The following is an 8802-nucleotide window of genomic DNA, read 5'->3' on the forward strand; positions in this document are numbered from 1 at the left end:
AGGGAGAACACAGACCAGGGAGGGAGGGTAGAGAGAGGCTAGAGGGAGAACACAGACCAGGGAGGGAGGGTAGAGAGAGACTAGATGGAGAACACAGACCAGGGAGGGAGGGTAGAGAGAGACTAGAGGGAGAACACAGACCAGGGAGGGAGGGTAGAGAGAGACTAGAGGGAGAACACAGACCAGGGAGGGAGGGTAGAGAGAGACTAGAGGGAGAACACAGACCAGGGAGGGAGGGTAGAGAGAGGCTAGAGGGAGAACACAGACCAGGGAGGGAGGGTAGAGAGAGACTAGAGGGAGAACACAGACCAGGGAGGGAGGGTAGAGAGAGGCTAGAGGGAGAACACAGACCAGGGAGGGAGGGTAGAGAGAGACTAGAGGGAGAACACAGACCAGGGAGGGAGGGTAGAGAGAGGCTAGAGGGAGAACACAGACCAGGGAGGGAGGGTAGAGAGAGACTAGAGGGAGAACACAGACCAGGGAGGGAGGGTAGAGAGAGGCTAGAGGGAGAACACAGACCAGGGAGGGAGGGTAGAGAGAGGCTAGAGGGAGAACACAGACCAGGGAGGGAGGGTAGAGAGAGACTAGAGGGAGAACACAGACCAGGGAGGGAGGGTAGAGAGAGACTAGAGGGAGAACACAGACCAGGGAGGGAGGGTAGAGACTAGAGGGAGAACACAGACCAGGGAGGGAGGGTAGAGAGAGACTAGAGGGAGAACACAGACCAGGGAGGGAGGGTAGAGAGAGACTAGAGGGAGAACACAGACCAGGGAGGGAGGGTAGAGAGAGACTAGAGGGAGAACACAGACCAGGGAGGGAGGGTAGAGAGAGACTAGAGGGAGAACACAGACCAGGGAGGGAGGGTAGAGAGAGACTAGAGGGAGAACACAGACCAGGGAGGGAGGGTAGAGAGAGACTAGAGGGAGAACACAGACCAGGGAGGGAGGGTAGAGAGAGACTAGAGGGAGAACACAGACCAGGGAGGGAGGGTAGAGAGAGACTAGAGGGAGAACACAGACCAGGGAGGGAGGGTAGAGAGAGACTAGAGGGAGAACACAGACCAGGGAGGGAGGGTAGAGACTAGAGGGAGAACACAGACCAGGGAGGGAGGGTAGAGAGAGACTAGAGGGAGAACACGACCAGGGAGGGAGGGTAGAGAGCTAGAGGGAGAACACAGACCAGGGAGGGAGGGTAGAGAGAGACTAGAGGGAGAACACAGACCAGGGAGGGAGGGTAGAGAGAGGCTAGAGGGAGAACACAGACCAGGGAGGGAGGGTAGAGAGAGGCTAGAGGGAGAACACAGACCAGGGAGGGAGGGTGGAGAGAGGCTAGAGGGAGAACACAGACCAGGGAGGGAGGGTAGAGAGAGACTAGAGGGAGAACACAGACCAGGGAGGGAGGGTAGAGAGAGGCTAGAGGGAGAACACAGACCAGGGAGGGAGGGTAGAGAGAGGCTAGAGGGAGAACACAGACCAGGGAGGGAGGGTGGAGAGAGGGTAGAGGGAGAACACAGACCAGGGAGGGAGGGTAGAGAGAGGCTAGAGGGAGAACACAGACCAGGGAGGGAGGGTGGAGAGAGGCTACAGGGAGCACACAGACCAGGGAAGAAGGGTAGATACATCAATATTGTAGATATCCAGAAACCTAGAATGTCTTTACCCATTCTAACTTATTATCTATCTCTGAGTTGATGAAACACGATTTCAGATATTTCTGTCTGTTTGTTTTTGTTGACTTATAAATATCATCCTACAGTATGTTATTATCTCTGATCCTTTGAATGATACACATGTTAAATGTTAAATAACTGATCGTATTAGAAAGTGATGAACAATCCCTGATGGTTGTCATTGTACAGTATTAATCTACTGCTACTACTTGACATTAAGATGAGGAAGAGAGTGGCACTTCACACTGCCTCCTCTTCCTCATTTAATCAGAATCATCTAAATCTTCAGCTACTTCATTTGCAAGGAAAGCAGCTCCAACTGGAATTGCTAATGGTCCTGCTACCACCGCTGTGATAGCAGTTGCTAAAAATCCCAAAAGGCCATTTGACGACGACTTCCTCGTCCTCTGGTGTCTCATCCTCTCCTCCTCTCTCGCCTTCGCTACCTGTTTTCTGATCTCCTCCTCATGTTTCTTCTTCTCCTCCTTTCTCTTCTCCTCCTCCTGTCTCTTCCTCTCCTCCTCTCTCACCTTCTCTACCTGTTTTCTGATCTCCTCCTCCTGTTTCCTCTTCTCCTCCTGTCTCTTCCTCTCCTCCTCTCTTGCCTTCTCTACCCGTTTTCTGGTCTCCTCCTCCTGTTTCCTCTTCTCCTCCTCCTCTCTCTCCTTCTTCTCCTGTTTCTTCCTCTCTTCCTCTTCTTTGATCTTCCTCTGGACCTCCTGGTACATCTCATTGGTGTAGTGTTGTCCTCCATTCTTCATCACCATCTCATCTATCTTCTTCAGCAGCTCTGGGACCTGATTGTGGTCATTCTTGTTTTTATTATTGAAGACATGATTTCTGCCCTTAAAGACCTTGACGAGTTGCATAAGCTCCTCACTCTCACTTAGAAAGTCCACCATTGATTTGTCCTCCAGCTGGTCTCCACCAGTGAACAGAATGATGGTGTACTTTGAGGCTTCTTCTCCAAAGTTCTCCTGGATCCACTTCACAGTGTTCCTCTCCTCCTCTGTGAACCTCCCCAGTCTGATCACCAGCAGGAAGGCGTGGGGTCCTGGGACTGACATATAGATGGCTTTTTCTATTTCACTTTTCATCTCTTCTTTAGACATTGTTGTGTCATAGAGCCCCGGGGTGTCGATGACATCAGTCTTCCTGCCCATCCACCACTCCACTCTGTTTCTCACAGTGATCAGTGACAGACTCAGGGGAGAAGGCTTCTCTAAACGACTTTCTCCCCAGGATGGTGTTTCCTGTTGCACTCTTCCCTGATCCAGTCTTCCCTATCAGAACTATCCTCAGGTCAGAGGGCTGCCCTGAATCTGTGAAAACAGACAAGAAGTGCTTGAGTTGATAGTGATTGTCCTGATGAAAACCTAATGAAATGTGTGTGTGTGTCAGACTCTAACCGTGCAGAGCACATGCCCCTTTGTCCTTCCAGTCTCTAAAGCACCCTTTTGGGTGGTGGTATAATTTCCCCCCCAATTTTTTGTTGTTGTACTTGTTCAGAACCCACTGCTCACAAGTTGTCGTCAAGTTCACCCCCCTCCACCCCGTCTTTTGGTTGCGCCTGTTTCCCAGTCTGACCTGTAAAGAGACACCCAGCTTGAAAGACCTTAACATCTGTCTAACACTTTATAAGACTTGATTTAGCCTACGTCATCATCCATATTCAGTCTAATTGGCTGATAGGTTCAGAGAGGGTAAGACAAGACAAAGGTAAATCACAATCAGTAAAATAATTAAAGTTAACAAGCAGATGAACATCAATCATCCACATCAATGATCAGCTGATAGCCCGCCTTCTTTACCCCATGTCAATCATGTCTTTAGGAGGCACTGAACTAGTTTGTAATGATGAGTGTGTTGCATACATAAATAGGCCTATTTAAAAGTGTAAAAGTTCTCTACAGAGGCATTTGGTATTTTCTAGATTTCGCCCTTTTTTTCATTTTGAGCACCTGCCCCCTGCATGGCCCTGGTGTGTGTACGTGCATGTGTGTGCACGGGTGTGTGTACTGTACCTTGGCATTGACCAGTGAAGGCTTGAAGACAGAGTGTCAACAGCAACAGAATCTTCAGAGTCCCTCTTCTTCGTCCCATATCTGTTACAGTGGCTAATCAAAAACATGGAATTAGACGATGATCTCATTACAAATATCAAATTCCACAAAATAAAATGAGAATTTCTTCTCAGCTATTTCACTTTCAAACAATGTAAACCAGGGGCGTAAAACTCACGGAGGGCCTAATGTCTGCAGGTTTTAGTTTTTTCCTTTCAATTAAGACCTGGACAACCAGGTGAGGAGAGTTCTTTACTGATTAGTGACCTTAATTCATCAATCAAGTACAAGGGAAGAGGGAAAACCTGTAGACCAGGGCAGCTCAACCCTCTTCCTGGAGATCTACTTTCCTAAAGGTTTTCAGTCCAACCCTAATTTAGCATATCTGATTCAGCTAGTTAAGGTCTTATTGAGCAGCTAATTAGTAGAAGCAGGTGTGTTAAATTTGGGTTGGACTGAAAACCCACAGGACAGTAGATCTCCAGGAAGAGGGTTGGACTGATAACCTACAGGACGGTAGATCTCCAGGAAGAGGGTTGGACTGAAAACCTACAGGACGGTAGATCTCCAGGAAGAGGGTTGGACTGATAACCTACAGGACGGTAGATCTCCAGGAAGAGGGTTGGACTGAAAACCTACAGGACGGTAGATCTCCAGGAAGAGGGTTGGACTGCCCTACTGTAGACACTAGGCCCTGCATGGAATGAGATACCTGTGATGTGAACTATAAAAAGAGTAATCCCCCAAAAATGCAATAATAATAACTAGAATTGAGTAATGCTATGTGGTATAACTGTTGTAAAACGAAGTACATTCCCTAACAATGTAATTGTACAATAAAATGTATGTTACTGGCTCCAACAGTGCAGTAGAAGGTCACGCAAAATACAATGCCAATACACAAGTAATCAAAAGAAGAAATCAAGAAATGATAGAACTAATTACTAAGGTAGTTAACTTCTTTGGGAATATTGAATACTGAAGTCACTTTTAGTGTGGTTGTACTGATCTGTTAATTGTTGTCCCCTGTTGTGACTGTGAGAGGTGAGGCTATGTGCTGCACCTTATAGTCGGAGTTAAGTTTTGTTTCACCTGTAACTAGTCATTTCTAGCCAATGAGAGAAATAATTCACCTCAGGACAGGCAGAGTCTGAATTCTGATTGGGTGTCACAATTACACATCGCTGACTTCAACATCTCTGAGTAAAATGTCAGACACATAGACGTCTCCTTCTGGTAAAAAAAAAAAGGTTAAAAATGAAATAACAAATAAAACATAATTTTCAAATGTAACTTTGTTGTTGCCTAGTCTGGTCCTAGATCTGTTGGTATTATTTCCAACTCCATTGATCACTACATACTGTAGTTGCCTAGCCTGGTCCCAGATCTGTTTGTGCTCTTTCCAACTCTATTGCTTACTATCAGGCCAAAGACGATGAGAGACATGAGATGGAAAGATAGCACAGGAGAGCCACACACTCTAGGAGCTCAGATGCAATAATTGAATAACCAACATTTGGACAGACAAGCTGTCTTCATCAGGGTATAATGACAAACACTGCGGGTCACTTAAGCAATAAGGCGTGAGGGAGTGTGGTATATGGCCAATATACCACGTCTAAGGGCTGTTCTTAGGCACAACGCAACGCATCTATTATAAACTGGTTACCAATGTATTAGCGCAGTACAAATATTATGGATTCATACCCATGTTATATGGTCTGATATATCACCAATCAGCATTCAGGGCTTGAACGACACAGTTTATAATAGTTTATATAGTTTGAAAGGACACACACAGGTGTCTATAATCATGGATGGTTGTGGTTTGATTTCATTGGTCGATTTACAAATATAAATAGAACATATAAAGATGATCTCTCTCTACTGGTATCATGAGGACAGCTGTCTCCCTCATCTCTCTACTGGTACCATGAGTACAGCTGCCTCCCTCATTTCTCTACTGGTACCATGAGGACAGCTGCCTCCCTCATCTCTCTACTGGTACCATGAGGACAGCTGCCTCCCTCATCTCTCTACTGGTACCATGAGGACAGCTGTCTCCCTCATCTCTCTACTGGTACCATGAGGACAGCTGTCTCCCTCATCTCTCTCTACTGGTACCATGAGGACAGCTGCCTCCCTCATCTCTATACTGGTATCATGAGGACAGCTGTCTCCCTCATCTCTCTACTGGTACCATGAGGACAGCTGCCTCCCTCATCTCTCTACTGGTACCATGAGGACAGCTGTCTCCCTCATCTCTCTCTACTGGTACCATGAGGACAGCTGCCTCCCTCATCTCTCTACTGGTACCATGAGGACAGCTGCCTCCCTCATCTCTCTCTACTGGTACCATGAGGACAGCTGCCTCCCTCATCTGTCTACTGGTACCATGAGGACAGCTGTCTCCCTCATCTCTCTACTGGTACCATGAGGACAGCTGTCTCCCTCATCTCTCTACTGGTACCATGAGGACAGCTGTCTCCCTCATCATTCTCTACTGGTACCATGAGGACAGCTGTCTCCCTCATCTCTCTACTGGTACCATGAGGACAGCTGTCTCCCTCACCATTCTCTGCTGTTACCATGAGGACAGCTCAAATTGAAACTTAATCCCATAGTAATCTTATAGTAGACCAGCCAACCTGAAAAAAGTGCTGGGATTTGATTTTGCTTATTACAGACTGTCATCAATGCTAGATAAAACATGTTTGCTGTGATACAAGGTCATTTTGGTTTTCTAATACCATTTTCAACAGGTCAAAGGTCAAATGTGTTGAAAATTGTTAAATGTATATATATTTAGGTGGAATGTTCAACAAAAACGGAGTGGATTATCAAACAACACTTAGACTATAGAGTTTCTGCATTAGTAGTTGCTTTACATTGTAATGGCTTGGTAGTCGTGGTGAAGGAATGAGGCACAGGAAGCAGCGAGCACAGGGTAGTGGCGTATTTAATGTACACTCACACACAAAACAAATATTCCCAAACACAGGGGAGAAAACACACACGGCGTAACACAGCGCCGACACGAACAATGAGCCGTCAGTAACGAAATAATCCCGCACAACACGGAAGCGGACCAGCTAAATTAAATAGCCCCGCTAATTACCCAAACTAAACACAGGTGCACAAAACCAAAAAAAGGGAAAACCAAAAAAGAGAATCAGTGGCAGCTAATTGGCCGGTGACGACGACCGCCGAGCGCCACCCGAGCAGGAGGGGGCGCCACCGTCGGTGGGAATCGTGACATACATACAATTATTATGCTTTCAGACATGCACATCCAGCTCATCAAATGCTTTAGAAATGGTGTATTTGTGTGTCATAAGGAACATTAATGGTATTTTAGTCTTTTTTTTAAAGGCCTTTTTCAATACATTTGTAAATGCCCATAAACCCATTGCATACCTGCAGCATCTGGAACTGGAACAGCTGCCGTTTAGTAAATACTGTTTGACTGTACCACTGAGACCTTGCTTTCCTTATTTTAATACAACTACAGGGCGACAGGTAGCCTAGTGGTTTGAGTGTTGGGCCAGTAACCTAAAGTTAGATACACTCTTAGCTCCTTTTTTTCTATCTAGAACCTTGAAGGGTTCTTCGGCTGTCCCCATAGGAGAACCAATTGAATAACTATTTTAGGTTTCAGGTAGAACCCTTTTGGTTCCAGGTAGATCCCTTTCCACATATGGTTCTGTATGGAACCCAAAAGGGTTCTATCTGGAACCAAAAAGGGTTCTGCTATGGGGACAACCAAAAAACCCTTATGGAACCCTTTTCTCTAAGAGTGTAGTCCTAATCCCAGAGCCGACAAGGTGAAGCTAGGCAGTTAACCCCCCCACAACAACTGCTCCCCAGGTGCCCAATGTGGCACGTCCTCAGAGGGGTCGGGTTAAAAGTGTTTCGGTTGGACCTTGTGTGTAATTTATGATGAAAATATATCTTTTTTTTTTTAATCAGTGATAGAGGGAAGTTGTATCATTATGCCATTTTGTGGTCTAGTCATTTAATCTCAGTAAGGACAGACATGGGAACGACAAGCTGTCTCATCATTTCTTTGCCGTTCAACAGTAAAAGTTGTGTTTTTGCATTTCTGAGTAAAAGTCCCTTTAATATTTATTGTTTCCGTGGCATTGCTATTACATCTTTATGGTGCTGCTGCTAGAAATGTGTTCACATTTTAACTCAGAAAGATATGTAAATACATTTTTGAATAAACGTTCTTACCGTTTTTTTTCTCTTCTTCCTGGATGTACTTAGAAAAGCTGTGTTCTGTAGTTCATCAGCTCCAGTTCTCAATGAAACTCTGGTTAGTTGGAGGAGATGAAACTCTGGTTAGTTGGAGAGGAAGACAAAGAATGATCTCAGAACCAACTATTCAGTCAGCTTTAACATTGCCTCAAACTAGTGACTACACCCTCTACTGCTGTTTACCAGAACAGAGACGTTCGTTGTGTGTGTGTGTGTGTGTGTGTGTGTGTGTGTGTGTGTGTGTGTGTGTGTGTGTGTGTGTGTGTTGTTTAAGGCTTTCAGCTTAGTCATAGGGTCTCAAAAAACAGGATATGGTACTACCAGAACAGGCATTCTGTGGGCATTTCAGAGAAACATGTGGGTGTGTATGTGCAATTGTGCCTGTTACTATGGAGGCAAAGTATGTGCCAAAAGGACACATTTTAAATGAAAAGTGGACACTTGTCATAAACCAGTAGGCTGCCTTTCTGTTAAGAGTTTGGTTGGACCGCAGTACCCTTGAGATTTCACTCTCTATCGCTGGTTAATGGTTTTCCTCATGAATCTTGTTCACTAGCTGGCACAGACACAAAGTCATCTGTCTTGAACCTTAACTCTGACCTTGATCCTAACCTTAACCAAACTCCTAAGGCCTAACCCTAACATTTCATTCAGAACAATAATTTTTTTTTTGTTTTCATTCATTTTTACAATGTAGCAACATTTGGACTTTGCAGCTGGCCTATCTAGCAGAAATCCAATGCCTCTCCATCCCTCCTCCCACTCTCTCCTGTCCTGATCTCTTCTTTTATTCTTTCTCCTCACTTTCTC

The 8802-nt window shown here is 45.6% G+C and overlaps 1 pseudogene; it reads right to left on the reverse strand.

Annotated features, from left to right (window-relative positions):
- Positions 1–1678: 1678 nt before the first annotated feature.
- On the reverse strand, positions 1679–8462 carry LOC106592646 (GTPase IMAP family member 4-like; annotated as a pseudogene).
- Positions 8463–8802: the final 340 nt, after the last annotated feature.

This window comes from Salmo salar, chromosome ssa02 (assembly GCF_905237065.1).
Source record: "Salmo salar chromosome ssa02, Ssal_v3.1, whole genome shotgun sequence".
NCBI lineage: Eukaryota > Metazoa > Chordata > Actinopteri > Salmoniformes > Salmonidae > Salmo > Salmo salar.